The sequence below is a fragment of the Triturus cristatus genome, chromosome 5_2 (assembly GCF_964204655.1).
Source record: "Triturus cristatus chromosome 5_2, aTriCri1.1, whole genome shotgun sequence".
Classification (NCBI taxonomy): Eukaryota; Metazoa; Chordata; class Amphibia; order Caudata; family Salamandridae; genus Triturus; species Triturus cristatus.
Genome location: NC_140588.1, coordinates 277541768 through 277556364, shown reverse-complemented (window position 1 = coordinate 277556364; position 14597 = coordinate 277541768).

The following is a 14597-nucleotide window of genomic DNA, read 5'->3' as shown; positions in this document are numbered from 1 at the left end:
CCGATAATGGGGCTAAAGAAACCTAATGGGAAGTTCAGGATTGTACAGGATTTGAGAAAAGTTAATCAAATTGTGGTGGCATGTTGTCCTATTGTGCCAAATCCATCAGTGATTTTGTATCAGATTCCACATGATGCTGAGTGGTATACAGTGATTGATTTGTGTCATGCTTTCTTTTCAATTCCATTGCATCATGACAGCCAGCCGATTTTTGCATTTAGATTTGGCCAGCGTATTTTAGCATGGTGTCGTATTCCACAGGGGTATACAGAGAGTCCTTCAATATTCAATCAGTTATTGAAAAAGTCATTGGAGAGTTTGATCATGCCTGAAAACTCAGTACTAGTGCAGTATATTGATGACCTACTTGTGGCATCAAAGACACATGAAGCTTGTGAAGTAGATACTATAGCTTTACTGAATCATCTGGCCGATGGAGGGTTAAAAGTATCTCCAGCCAAATTGCAATTCTGCAAGAAAGAAGTGCATTATCTTGGACACAATATTGAGAAAGGTCTGAGAAAAGTGACTGATGACAGGATCAAAATTATCAGGGAAATGAAGGCCCCAAAGACCCAGAGAGAGGTGAGAATGTTCCTCGGAATGGTGGGTTATTGTCGTCAGTGGATAATTAATTTTTCGCTGATAGCAAAGCCACTGATTAAGCTGACAAAAAGTGAGATGACAGACCCACTGGAATTAGATGGAGAACAAATGGCAGCATTTGAAGAGTTAAAAAGCAGAATGTGTGAAGCCCCTGCTTTGGGTATGCCAGATTATGAAAAGGAATTTGAATTGTACTGCAGTGAGAGAAATGGATGTGCACTTTCAGTGTTAATTCAGAAGCATGGATTACTGAGAAGGCCTATTGCGTACTTCTCAACGACACTTGACCCTGTAGCTGTGGGTTTACCAGGTTGTCTGAAATCTGTGGCTGCAACATGCAGAAGCCTAGAACAGAGTGAGGGAATCATAATGGGATATCCTGTAAGGGTATTCGTACCTCATAATGTGGCAATTCTTTTGACAAGAAGCAGAACTCAGTACATGTCACATAGTCGGTTGACTAAATATGAGAAAGTCATTCTGGGAGCATCAAATGTGACTCTTGAGAGATGTGTGAATGTGAATCCAGCGACATTGTTGCCGGATATTGAAAATGTGGGTGTGAAAACAGAAGATGATCACAATTGTTTGGATGTGCTTGATTACTGTACAAAACCGAGACCAGACATAAGGGATCTTCCCTTGCATGAGAGTGATCATGTGTTGTTTGTGGATGGATCATGCCTGAGGAATGATGAGGGTGTGCTATGTGCAGCATATGCAGTGTTTAAGGTTTCAGAAGTAATGGAAGCATCATCATTGAAAGGAGTGAAATCTGCGCCAGTTGCTGAATTAGTGGCATTGACAAAAGCTTGTGAAATTGGGAAAGATTTGAGAACGACTGTGATGACTGATAGTCAGTATGGATTTGGAGTTGTGCATGACTTTGGCCAACTTTGGCTACAAAGAGGTTTCTTGACGTCGAGTGGGACTCCAATAAAGAATGCTGAAGTGATTGGGAAATTACTTGAGGCGATACAGCGGCCTAAAGAATTAGCAGTTGTAAAATGTGCTGCTCATGGACAAGGAGATGATTTTGTGACAGTGGGCAACCGTTATGCAAATGACATTGCTCAATATTGCGCCAAGAATAACCAGTCCATTAATCGGGAACGAGAAGGTGAAATGTCTTTTTGTTCTGTGATGTTTACTAATGTCTTAGAGACGTGGGATGAAGTGAAACAGTTGCAGGATGAGGCAGAGGAGGAAGAAAAGAAAGATTGGATTAAGGCAGGTTGTGCCCCAAGAGAGACAGACCATGTTTGGGTCTATAGAGATGGCAGACCAGTAATGCCGACCTCCATGCTGTCAGCAATGGCAAGGATGTATCATGGTCAGGGACATTTGGGAAGGGATTCGATGATTAGGTCTTTTAAGCAAACCTGGTACAATGCAAAGTTCAGGACAATTGCAGAAAGTATCTGTCAAAGATGTTTGATTTGCCAGCAATTTAACACTGGAAAAAAGACAGTGGTGAGTCTGGGAACAATAGGCAGAGAAGGAGGTCCTTTTACAAGAATGCAGATTGATTTCATTGAAATGCCCCAAGTGAACAGACTGAGGTATGTATTAGTGGTAGTCTGTTTGTTTTCAAGATGGGTTGAGGCCTATCCGACTAGGAGAAATGATGGAGTAACAGTGGCAAAGTTACTGTTAAGAGAGTTAATTCCTAGGTACGGATTTCCGGTAACGATTGAGTCTGATAGAGGTGGACACTTCTATAATGAACTCATGAGTTTGATTTGTGAAGCATTGAGCATACAGCAGAAGCTACATTGTGCATACAGACCAGAGGCTTCTGGTGTTGTTGAGCAGATAAATGGCACAATCAAGAACAGGATTGGTAAGATGTGTTTAGCCACTGGTATGAAATGGCCGGATGTCTTGCCTCTAGTGCTAATGACTATTAGATCTACTCCAGATAGAACTACTGGTTTAAGTCCACATGAAATCATAATGGGACGTGCAATGCGACATGCATATGTACCTGTCAATAAGTTGATGACAATAACTGATGACATGATTTTGGATTACTGTAAAGGCCTGGCTGACGCAGTTCATTCTGTGTTTCACCAGATTGTTGAAGAAGCTACCACACTTGAGAAGAAGCAAGCTCATGATCTGAGTCCAGGAGACTGGGTGAGGATTAAAGTTCACAGAAGAAGAAATTGCTTGGTTCCAAGGTGGGGAAGACCAAGACAAGTCATTCTAACTACGACGACTGCAGTGAAGTGTGCTGGTGTGAAAAACTGGGTGCATGCGAGTCATACTCTGAGAGTTCCAAACCCAAAGGATGGGACTGGTAGAGAGTATTTTGAAGAGTCAGATTCCAGTGATGATGAAGACCCAGAACCAGTGAGAAAAAATCAAAGTTCAGGAAAAGAAGCAGAAAAGGCTTCAAGAGAACCATTGAGAATCTCAGAAAGGAGATCAGATTCTGAAAGAGAGCCTGAAGTTCCAAAAAGCAGTGGAGGAAAAAGAAAAGAAAAGAGCAGTTCCACAGAAATTACTCCTGAATCAGAAGAGGAGGAGATTGAAGAACCACTTGAGATTATATCTGAAGAAGTAGGGTCAGAAGAAGATAGAGAGGGACAGATTGCGGAAGACCCCCGAGGAGGTGTAGGGAACATTCTTGACAAGTTAGGTGAAGGGACAAGTAGACAGCAAGAAGATTGCGTGTCGGAGACCCGAGGAGGGAAAGAAGTAGGGAAGTCTCAAATAGTGGTGAAAAAGACTGTGGAGCGAAAGAAAACTGCTGAAGAACAAGAGGCATTTGAAACAGAATCGGATGAAAGTGAGAATGGAAAATCAGAGGGTCGAGTTCTGAGAAAGAGAACTTGGATTGGAGAAAGAAATAATACAGAAACAAGACCGAAAAAGGTCGTAAGAGGAGATTTTTGGCCTAACAACAGAGTAAAGAGGCTGAGATACAGACTGATAAGAGGGAATACATCGAAAGCTGAACAAGTGAATGAAGTGTTGAGTCAAAACGAAGTAAAAAGGAAGGAGCAAAAGGAGTCAAGAGAACATGAGGAAATAAAGAGAATTAGAAGACCCAACCAAAAGTACAGATCACCGGAATGGTCTTATGTGGCACTGTCTGAAGAAGGAGAAGAAGAAACAGTGAATAGAGACAATACGGAGGGGATCTTGAGAAAAGTGGTTGAGGAAAAGGAAGAATCTGTTGGAATCTTAAAAGTTATCCTGACTGACATTGGAGAAGAGTCAGATGCACAGGATGTTGTTGATGATCTGATACAATTTGATGTTGCTGAAGAAGAAGGAGTGAAAAGTGATGAATATCCAAATTGAGTGAACTGAAGAAATCACTTGGAGAAAGTGAAAAGGAGAAAGTCTGAAATTCAGCTGTCTGAAGTAATCCAAAGTTCGAGAAATTTCAGTAGTGGAGTGGTAGAGGCTAAGTCAAAAGACAAGGTCAAAGTAGTAAAATGGCTAACATAGAGAATAATGAAAGTAGATGTGCCTTCTTAAAAAGATGGTGTAGAATGTGCTGCTGCTGTACTGGATTATTAATGCTACTATGGGGTATTTTAGCTTTATTAGTTACATTTAGAGTTTCAATAGGTACATTTGAAATAAATACTGAGAATGAGACAAATGTAGAGAAGAGTTCGCATAAAGTAGTTCCAGCTAGAATTAGTAATGCTTACATGCATAAAGATAGGTCAATTAATTATTTTTCTAGTAATGTTTTTTCAAAGTTGCTATACGAATATGTGAAAACAATGGAAGTTAGGGATTGCTATGTTTGTATGCAATTACCTGCATCCGTTTCAGAGGGTGTTACTTATCACCATTTACCAGCTATGTATGGAATTTCTTGTAGTGTATTAAGTAGTGTTTTTTATTTGCTAGGGAAAATAGATTATAAGATGTCTAACAAAGATAGTATTTTTGGGCACTTGCCAATGAACAAAGAGCTGAATCCAGCTAAAGAAGCTAACATTTTTGGTGAGATTTTTTATTGAGAAAGAAGAATTAACATTAGATTACATTTTTAAGAATAATTTAACTTGTAATTTGGAAGAAGAGGAGAAAGCTTTCCTAAACATGGTGGAGGAAAGGAGATTGAGTATGCATGAAAAGGCAGGGAAATACAAAGTGAGTGAGACAATTTGGGACATTGAGATGGGAAAAGAATTGAGAAATGGAGCTAGTCCAACTTTAGCTTTAGATGCACCACAGAAGGGTAAGCTGTGCATTACAAGAGGGAAATCTCAATATGATACATATTTTGTTGGGACTAGTGAATGTCATGATACATACTTCATTGCAACAGGATGGGGTTTCAGAGGTGGAGAAGATACAATTTTTCCAGGAGTGTATTATGTTTGTGGGAACAAGGCTTATTACAAGTTGCCTGACCATTGGTATGGCACGTGTTATGTGGGCCTGGTTTTTCCAAAGATTTTTCATATAGATAGACTAGAAGATGTAGAACATATTAATTTCCTAATGCGCTTCAAGAGGGAAACTTGGTCTGAAATAGTGGGTGACATTTTTGGAGCTTTAATTCCAGCAGTGGGAATTTCTTTAAATGCTTATGGGATTCGGAAACTGTCAACAGTGGTGGATCGCTTATCGACAAATACCGCTGGAGGGTTTCTTTTGGTGAATGCGGAACTAATTGCCGTACGTGCCATGTCTATGCAAAATAGACTTGCTCTTGATATTCTATTGGCTAAGGAGGGTGGAGTTTGTGGAATGCTGAAAGTTCAACATTGTTGCACTTACATTCCAGACGAAAGTAAAGACCTGAAGGTCTATATCAAAAATATTACTGATTTGCATGAAGAATTAGTACCACTTGAAGCTGAAAGTATTTGGACTAAAATAGCTAATAAAATAGTTGCTGTTAAGAGTTTTATTGCAAAAATAGGTAGTACTATTATAGGTCAGATATTGTTTCCTTTAACTTGTATAATTGTTGCTTTATTGATATTGAGATTGGTGTGTTTGTGTTGTAAAAACAGGGGAGGGAAAAAGAAGTTAATTAAAAGAAATAATGGAAAGAGAAATAAAAGGTTGAAAAGACAACCACAAGAAATTGAATTAGAAGAATTAAGGGAGAGTGTCTATTTAGAAACAAGGAGGGATGATGAAAGAGTGTCTGGTGTGTAGAGTGTCTGGTGTGTAGTGTTGTGTAAGGAGGAAAAATACACTTCCAATTTCTCCTAAAATGGGACTAAATTTCACTAAATTTTTTTTTTGGGGTTATTTGGTGATAAAATCACCAAAGGGGGGATTGCTGGAGCAGGATTTTCTGATGAAAATCTATTGGGTTTTTAAGCTCTGGTTTGTCTATTTGTCATAATTAAAACTACTAATTATTAAATTATTAATTATTTGTTTTGTGTATATGTTTAAACTTACCAATGTACTAATGAGAAGAAAACCAACACGAGGGAATGCTTTCGTATTGCTATTTAATAAATGTGCATGTTTTATTAAATAAACGTTGCTGAGTGCTGTTTATTTTAAAGCACGAAACGCTTTTTGAATTAATGCTTTTCTGTGTTGCAAAAGCTAGATAATTACATACACATAAGGGTATTAGTGGGGTTAACACTGTTTAATCATTATGCTGTGGTAACGTTGTTTTTTTTTGTCTCTTTTAATTAAGATGGTCCATTTTGGCCTAGCGTAAAATGTCCGCCGTTTGCAGCCTGGCCTCGAGTGAAAGATTTGTGATGAGAGGGCCTTGCTGAATATGGTTGAATCATCTGACCACAGTCTTCGCTTGGTTAAAACTTTCTGTGAGGACTGTAGCAGTGCTGGGCAAGTCTCCAAGAACCAAGAAATGTTTGAGTAACCTTGGAGGACAAAGGAGCCATAAAGAATGAACTGAATGGACTCTGAAGTCATCGTGTTAGCACTGAGGAAATGTGGATGTTAAAGGATACAATTTTTTAGTTCCTGTTCTGTCTTTTTATTTTTGTGATTTTTTCTGAGCGGAGATTTTCCAAATGTAGCAATGCTACATCCTTTCCTGCTCGCTCTGCTCAGCGGTTCGGCGGACGTGTAGAACATTTAATGTTTCTTTAATATTGCAAGTTTCATTATAAATATTGTTAGCCTAGAGAGGGTGGGAGGCCACTTTGCCATTTTCTTCCCAAACCTGCGTTGGTGAGGATCGATGCTGTGAGGACGGTGACTCGGGAGACTTCTACTGAGAGACTTGTCCTGATGACTCATTCTGACATTTAGCTAGAATAGGTAATTATGAGAAAATGATTTATTCTGATTAATTTCTTTGACTAAATTTAGATAAAGAATCATAATTTTAAATACGGTGTTGGTGATTATTTCTTGTCGATTATTGAGTACTCTATTTGATTATTGCTGTATAGATTGTTTAGATTATGACAATTACAATAACTAAGTCTTATCGACCTCAGTGTAGATGTGGGGTGTTTAGGAGTTTTCTTTCCACAGGTTCAGTGCTGGTGGAGTATTTGAGTGTATGTTAGTGAAATGGGCCCTAGTGTATGGTGAGTGTATGTGCGTGTAACTGTGAGATTACTCTATCCGTGGAAGTAGGGAGATTTTGTACACCCCAATCTGCATCACCAGACCATGGCGGGAGTGGCCCATTGCGCCACGTCTAGGGCCCCCAAAGTAGCCTCCACCTAAGTTAGATCCCAGTGTACATCACTCCTCACACCCATGACTGCATGTATGCAATGGCCCCTGAGGACCACCCTCATGGGCTCCCACTCCATTGGTCTTGAGGTAGCTGCACCCCAGTTTTCCATCAGATAATTAGAGAGAGCTGTACTCGTCACATCCCTAAACACCTGGCCCTCCAGCATGGTAGGCTGGAAGCACTATGAAGGAACCAGGGGACAGGGTGGCCCCTACATGAGGTGCTGTTGGAGTGGGTTATGAACCAACAGTGTCTTCCCCTGGTACTCAGAGCTCACAACCCATTGTGGCATGGTGACCAAGGATGCAATCCAGACAGACATGTAGAACATATGGTGGCAAGTAATAAGAGCATTACCTGGCATCTGGGTTTAGAACGCGCCAACTACCTAGCACGGAAAATGTGTGAGCCACTGGGACAGTCAGGTGGCAGCATCCACCACAGGGGAGGTCGGCAGAGTAGGGTGCACGCGGTCCATCTGCAGTTGTAAGATGCAATAAAAGTCCTCGCTGAAAAAGACCTCGTCCGACTGTGTCCATCTGCATTCGCAATGTCGGCATGTTCAGTGTCAAGGATTCATACAGCCACTGTTCTACCCAGCCCCAAGTGTCCGCCAGTTCAGTGAGGAAATAGATAGATCTTTTCACAATGACTTTCAATTTGGTCGGGAACAGCAGCGAGTAAGTCAGGCCTACCGACCACACTTCTTCACTTCCAGAAACAAGGCTCTGCAGCATTGCATTGCCAGGGTGTAGTCCAGGAAGTCTTGTGTTGTACTTCATGTGAGGTCAAGACCTGGATGAGCAAAAATAGATCCACAATTAGTAGACTGAGGTTAAAGGCACCTATAAAGACATTTCCATAGTTGGAAACCATGATGTCATACTTCATATGGTTAGTCATTGAACAATTAGAGGGTAATAAGAGAGAGGTAATATGTCCAAATTTCTTCTGCTTGAGAAAAAGGTTGGACATTTACACACAGGGTTTCAATGAGAAAGCTGAGTGGACTAATTTGTCCTTAACTTAACTTTTGTTTGCTGAGTGAGGCTTACTCATGCATTTGTGATTTCTGATTAGTGCAGCCTCAATGATAAATCTGGGAATTATGATTTTAGGGTTCAAAAAACCCTATGAGATTGCAATTAATTTGAAGTGATGTTAATTTCTTCCCATTTGGAGGATTTGTGGCCACTAGTATTTGGAAACAGATATGTTTTCTTTCTCTCAGTGGTGATCTGCCTGATTTTATTGGCTAGAGGGAGAAAGGGGAGCACTATTCATATTGGTACATGCTGAATTGTTAATCATTGTATTGTTCTTTATCTAGCACATATGCCAGTCAAGCAAAGACATGTTTGATCTGATACATACATGTGAAGCGTTAAATGCACTCTTCATGCTAATAAGGTTTAACATTATTTGCCACATGCACTAGTACATTGCAAATGTTAGGACACAGTTTTGATGGTATAACAGGTTCTTGGAAACAAAAGCCCGTTTTCAGTTCTTTTCCTCCCAGGGAAACCAGCCACTCTCTTGGACAACATAAATATGTAGTAAGTGTACAACATGCATACTGACTTCCTCTTCTTGTCGTAAGTCTACTACATCTATACTTGGCAAATACACTCATAGCATGCCTGTAACATTTACACTTACAGTACCCAAGTGTATCTTTTATTTTAGATCTTACATTGTGAAGTGATTAGGATATAATGTTTTGTGTGCTGAATAGGTCCTTGTACAGATTGTGTTGATGATTTATTCCTGCAGAAGCCAAGACTAAGGTTTAGAGGATTAACCCCTTAGCTGCTGAAACTCAGCATTCTCATTGCCCCCCCTTCACCACCACCCCAGTGCTGCCTTGTAATTTATTTGTTCTGTGGGACAGTACAGTTCCTAGATAAGCTCTTATGACCTATTTTCATATATTGTATCATTCCAAAATGTATATACATTTTCCTCACATGAATGGGATTCTAAATGTTTTCAGAGTTCTGGAATCCCCAGGATTGAGCCAATAAAATAGCCAACATATAGCAACATTTTGGGTTTTTATTCGAAAAATGGGGAAAAAGTCGGTGCAAGAAAGAGTATGTTTTTTCCCCTAAAATTGAATTTAAAAGGTTTGCTGTGCTGTGATCACCATCTTTGCAGCTTTTGAAACAGAGTTTTGTAAAAAAAAATTTTAAAAAATTACCAAAGTGTTTGCATATTTGCATTATTGCTATAGACAGCTTCAACTGTGTCGCAGACAGAAATGTATACCATATGCCACATAACCAATCCTTGCTCAAGGTTGGATGACTGTAATGTCTGTCTCAGTTGCCTTGCTCTTGTGTGGCTCTCCTCACACTCTGTGTTTGACCCAGCTACCGCAGCTTTTCGGTATTTCTCTAGGCAGATCCGTCAACATCCTGTATTTCATTGCTTCCTAGTGGTAAATAGAAAACTGCAGCAGAAATGTGGAAGATACAACATCAACCTGGACAGATAGAAAAGTACTATAAAAAAGCGTTGGCAATGCAAATCGTTTGTGCTTGAATTTAAAAGTAAGCAAGCTCTACTGGCACAGTGATAGTAAATGGTTGCTATTTTTTTAGGTATCTACTTACTCATATTTTGTGGTAGAAACATGTGTGAAGCTCAATAAATACTCAGAGAAGCTTTAGATATCTGAAAACCAGAGGGATATCGCTTGTTGCCTGCCAAAATCATCTTAAAACAAAGCCAGGCAAGAAGTCTTCATCTTCCATCACCCTGTGCATAGAAATTCACAGCACTGTATTTACCATCATCCATAGGCACAGAAAGTGACTTCACAGGGTTCCAGCCAAAACCTTATTTAAAATGAGTATCCAAGCAAGAGGAGTTCATTTTCCATTATCTATCTGCACAGGAAGGGACATCACTGCATTTCCCATCATCCATCAGCAAAGAAAGTGACATCACTGATTTCTAGCTAAAACCATCTTTAAAAAAAAGAGGCCTGGAAAGATTAGTTCATTTTCCATCATCCATCTGCAAAAGAAGAGACATCTCTTGTTCCCACTAAACTATCTTTAAACTGACATCACTGCATTTCCCTTCATTTATCTGCTCAGGAATCAACATCACTTCCTGGGTCCTTTGGACTTCAAAAGTAAGGGTCAGGAAGAACTTTGAGCCATAAACTGTACTCTACTGAATCTTGCAATTTAAGACGTGATCATGCACCTCACCCAGCACCCCATAATGCCAATCACCACAATGAAAGCAAGACAACTCAAACATTCAAATTGCATCATCAGAACACATTGACTCAACCGCATATATATCCCACTAACTGCCATATAGCCTCAAACTACAGAATACAAATTCCCACTCATGCCAATTAATACTCACTCTACAGCACTCCATGCACCAGAAATTGCAGATATGATCATGTACCTCATGTTTGCTGCTCTCTTCATCTGAGAAACATGGTTCAATCCCACAACCTCACACATCCTAGATGTATTTCTTCCCACAGGCTACAGCATCCATCATGTGGACTGTGCACATAAGAAGGGAGTTGGCCTAATTGATATATATAGGCAAGCAAAAATACACTCAGCTCTATGGAGCTACTGACATGCCACCTCCAGCAACTCAGACCTAAACCTTATATCCCACCTAAAGCTCTCCCATCCAGAACAATGACTTCATTGATGAATTCTCAGATCTTTTCACCACCGTATCCATCCACCACCAGCCTCGTGGGTGCCTTCAACCTCCTAGATAACACAAACTCAAAAAAATAGACAGCGCACTGAAATACTCATATTAGTACAGCAAATCTCCCAGCTAACACACTCCAAAAGCCACATCTTAAACCTCGCCTTTCCAACATCACCAATCCAATTTAAACACCAACACTGTTGTACTGGACCACCAGGGTCACCATCACAATCCCCTGCCCAACATTCTACCAATAACCTGAGGTGAGCCGAGAAGAGAAGACCACACCTTCAGATCCTTCAAAGACTTCTCAATTGACTGTCTAATTCACAAACTCATCTGCCACCCTGCCAACTCTATGTCCATTGCTTCTAAACATCTTCATTGCAATTTGGAAAACCATGTTAACATACATGCTCCAATTAAAATGCAAGTGTAATTCAAAACCTTCAGTGCCCTTTTATTCTGAAGTCTCACTAGCATTCAATACACCATCTGCAGACAAAGAAAAAAATGGAACAAAAACTGAAATCCCAATGACCTCATGATACTGAAGTCCCTCCTCACAACACAAAGACAAAGCATCACATCAGCCAAAGCAAAGTAATATACCAATGCCATCAATGAAGTCACAAACAGAAGCAGAACACTTTTCCTGATAATCGAGTACTGCATCAAACCCCTGCCTTACTTCACTTTCCTACACTTCACATACAAGAGCAAAGCCATTAACCTCTTCTTTAGTGAAAAAATATAGATATAACAGCACATAGAGAACATCAAGTCTGATTCTCCTCTAACTCCAACCCCTTCTCACAGAATCCCACAATAGTCATCTTTTAAAGCCCTGTCCCTCAAAGATCTTGCTGACATAAGCAACACCCTCAAAGACACTTCCTATGAAACTGATGCCTTACCTTTGTCCTTCAGCAGAACTCTCTGCGAGGAAGCTCTCTCGCAACTACTTACCATTATCAATGGCTTCCTCATCAAAGACATCTTCCCAGAAACTCTGAAGACAGGCCAGATGCTCCCCCTCTTAAGTGAACCTACATTAGACCCTGATGACCTCACCAATACCGGTCCATCACTCAGCTACCCTTCGTCTTGCAAAGGCAGTCTACACTAAAGTCCAAGCTCACAGCAATATTAACCATCTCCTGCATGACTACCAATCAGACTTCAGATCAGGCTACAGCATGGAGACCACTATGTTGCACATCGTAGCCGACACCCTGCTGACCACAGATGAAGATGTCCCTGACACCTGTTATTGCTGGACCTCCTCAGCCTCCTTCAACAAAGTCAACCATCTAAAACTCATCCACACCCTTGTATCTCAAATGGTATTCATTGGCAATGTCTTTCACTGGTCCTCCTACCTTTTCAATTGATGCTAGTTTGTTCCCTTGGCCACTTCCACGTCCAAATGATTTCCTATCCTCTGTGGAGTTCAACGGACTGTCATATTATCTGCTATCAACTTCAACCTCGACATAGAGACCACTCCAGGCTCTATAGCATCAAGATTCACCAATATGTCAATGATACACATCTCTACCTGAAAGACTCCTCTGCTCTGTATATTAAGCACCACAAACACTGCCTGTACATCACTTAGATCTGGACGTCCAGTGTCCATTTGAAGCTCAACCAAATTATGACAGAATTTCTGTTATTTTCCAAGTACACCAAACAAGAAATAGTACAAACTTACTTCAATGGCAGAAACATTGAGAACTTTGAACCAGAACTTTCACCAAATGCCAGAACCATTATTTTTTCTCTTATTTTGTGATGGAAATTTTGGCAATCTGTGGGGATCCCCCAAATCCCTACTCCACAGTGTTCCTGCACCTTCCCTGAAAAAAATGGTATCTCACTTTTAGCCGGACCCATCGTCTGAAGAAGAAATGAAAGTCAGTGTGAAAGAAAGAAGACATTTTGCAAAATACCCTTTGAATCAAATGATAGTTTGGGTAACTCCAAGCTCAGAGGTGTACAAATGGTCTGATCATCGCGGACCGAAGCTTCCAGCATTACTTTCGTCTCTACAGACCGTAACTGGGACTGCCACCTGTGAAGAGGATGGGGACGACGACAACGACCGGAAGCCCCCGACAGGCAGCAGCGGGTGGAAGGGGGTTAGCGGTCTAGCTACAGTCAAGCCCGACTGGAAAGAGCGCCTGACGTCATCGGAGAAGGAAGAGAAAGAAGGTGGAAGGACGAGGAGCGTTGTCGCGGTGGCGGTAGCGGTCGGAGAGGAGAGGAGCAGCGAGACGACTGCGAGCGGAGAGGAGAGGAGCAGCGAGACGACGACGAGCAGAGAGGAGAGGAACAGCGAGGTGACTGCGAGCGGAGAGGAGAGCAAGAGGATTGTGTTGTGTAACACGAGCAAGCCCGGTGGCCAGCAAGGGAAGGAGGACGCCCCGGGTTCCTTCGCCACGGCCCTGGACACGGGCCGTGGCTCAAGGCAAGTCCCTTTACAAGGATCATTCTGGTTGGGGTGGTGGAGAGGCACCGGGGATTGAGACAAGTGTGTTTTTAAAAAAGTTTTAAAGACACCTTGTTGGTTCTTTCCCCTCACGCTTCCCTTCCCCTCACTACCCAGACACATCTGGTGATGGTGGTACGCTTGTAGTAGATAGGGAACCATAATAGTAACCCTGGCCATATTTCTGTTTCCTTTCTTCCCCCTGAGCTACGGACCGTGGAGCCTGCGGAGAACTCCAAAGCATGAAGCAGAGCGCACTGAGAACTGAAACAGTGTGTATGCACAATTGCCAACTGCAGACCCAGCGTGGCAATCGTCCCTGATCATCCCGAAGCCGAAAGAGAAACATAGCCAACTGTTATCGCAGAAGCCAAGAGAGGAATAGTAGTAAAAATAAACACCTTGCTAACAAAAACCTCACATGTTGTCTTGATCCCTTCTGTACAAACATCACACCACCAATTTACACTGGACTGACTTACACAGACCAAAGTCATTGCTGACACCTCCCATACAACAGTTCTTATCAAGGAACGCCGACCTTGCGGCACTCCGGTCTGATTCCCACGGACCTTGGTTCACCGGTTTCGCATCGTGAACCTTTCCCATTGCTTAGGACCATCTCCATCGCCACACTGTCTGTGTGCCTTCACTCTTCGGTTGGATTACATTCTACTACCATGACAGCACTATTTGAAAAACTGTAACCATTGTCCTGATGATGACCTGAAATTGAACCGATCGAAACGCCGTCGACAAGTCAGCGTATACTTTGGCGTTATCGTGATCTATAGAACCATTCAAAATGAAACGTACACATTTTTGTGTAGAATTTTCCACTGTACCCTTGACCAGGTACTTATTTTTGAGTCCTGTTTTGTGCCGTTCATGCTGTTTTTTACCACTGTGTCACTAACTGTTCACAGTCACTAGCATGTCCAGTGCACACTTGTGTATTTGGTTACCTATGCTTAAATTGTTCTGTAGTGCTGATGCAACTATGTAATTTTATTGTGGTCTCCCTCCTTTTTTTCTCCCATTCGCATGCGATTTATACTCTTCTTTACAATTGTTCTTCAAATGATTTCCCGTTGAGACATTGTTCTATTGTTACACACTCTACCCGGG